Genomic DNA, 1018 nt, shown 5'->3' with positions numbered 1-1018 from the left:
AGTCAGTCAAATGCACAAATTGTATATTCTTGCCCTTCCCTAACCCCCCCCGTATGTTTTTAGCAGCCTTTAGAGTATGATCAATGGTTACCTTTTTATTAATTTTGAGATTCTCACAACTCAAAATCACTTCCTTATGCTAAATGGCAATGCAAATAGCAATCCAACAAAACGTAGAATAATTTTTATTCTCTATAGCTCCTTTTATAAAAATGAGTAACCAAAAGAAAAAAAAAGAGAGAGAGAGAGAAGGACAGACACATACATTTAATCTGCCTGAAAAAGCACTCCAGCTTCCTAACTCCATTTTCGAAGGAAAGGGCAGAGGCAAGGGTACATTATCCCAGAAAACTGAATAAAAGGCTTTATTTGGTATCTTTGAGAAGCTTCTCCTTCTGTAGGAGATGTAGGTGTTGTAGGAAAGATTGGCCCTATTTTACATGTAATTCTGTCTAGTTCTGCACGAACACCTGATATAACAGACTTCTGCCATGACTTTTTGGTACAGGGTGGCAAACCACTGCTTCTAGCACCAGCCCCACCTCCAGGACTCCCAGCACCAACGCTTAGGTCTCCTGGACAGCTGGTCTTTTTACTCAACAAACTATTGAAGAAATCTGCCAGGATGCCTTCACTTGTAGCTCCAGCTTTCATGTTGGGATCAATTTATTTTGAGCCAGCAAGGACGCATGACACGCTGGCAACACTAGATGACACAGATCTGTTCAGTGTTCAAAGAAAGCCTTCTGGTACTCTCGGTGAACCATCCACAGGCCTTCCAGCTGCAGTTGGGGGCTGCTATGCTAAAAAGAAACTGCAGCTTCATAAGAAACACTGGTCATCTTCTGCCATAATTTCCTTTTCATGTACGAACTTCCAAACAGGTGGTTTAGTTAGAATGTCTTCAAATTTACCTTCTGCTTTCATTGTTTGAAAAACGCTCAAGTTAATATTATTATTTTCTTATCACTATCCCATTCTGCTGGAATAAATGTTGCATCCTTTTCCATAACAACAG

General features: G+C 40.3%; 1 pseudogene; it reads right to left on the bottom strand.

Annotated features, from left to right (window-relative positions):
- Positions 1–297: 297 nt before the first annotated feature.
- The window catches only part of LOC102474574 (cytoplasmic dynein 1 light intermediate chain 1 pseudogene), a 127249-nt pseudogene continuing 126528 nt past the window's right edge, over positions 298–1018 (bottom strand).

Source organism: Tupaia chinensis, unplaced genomic scaffold (genome assembly GCF_000334495.1).
Source record: "Tupaia chinensis unplaced genomic scaffold, TupChi_1.0 Scaffold000027_1, whole genome shotgun sequence".
Taxonomy (NCBI): Eukaryota; Metazoa; Chordata; class Mammalia; order Scandentia; family Tupaiidae; genus Tupaia; species Tupaia belangeri.
Note: the sequence above shows the minus strand (reverse complement) of the source record. Positions and strands in the feature narration are given on the sequence as shown.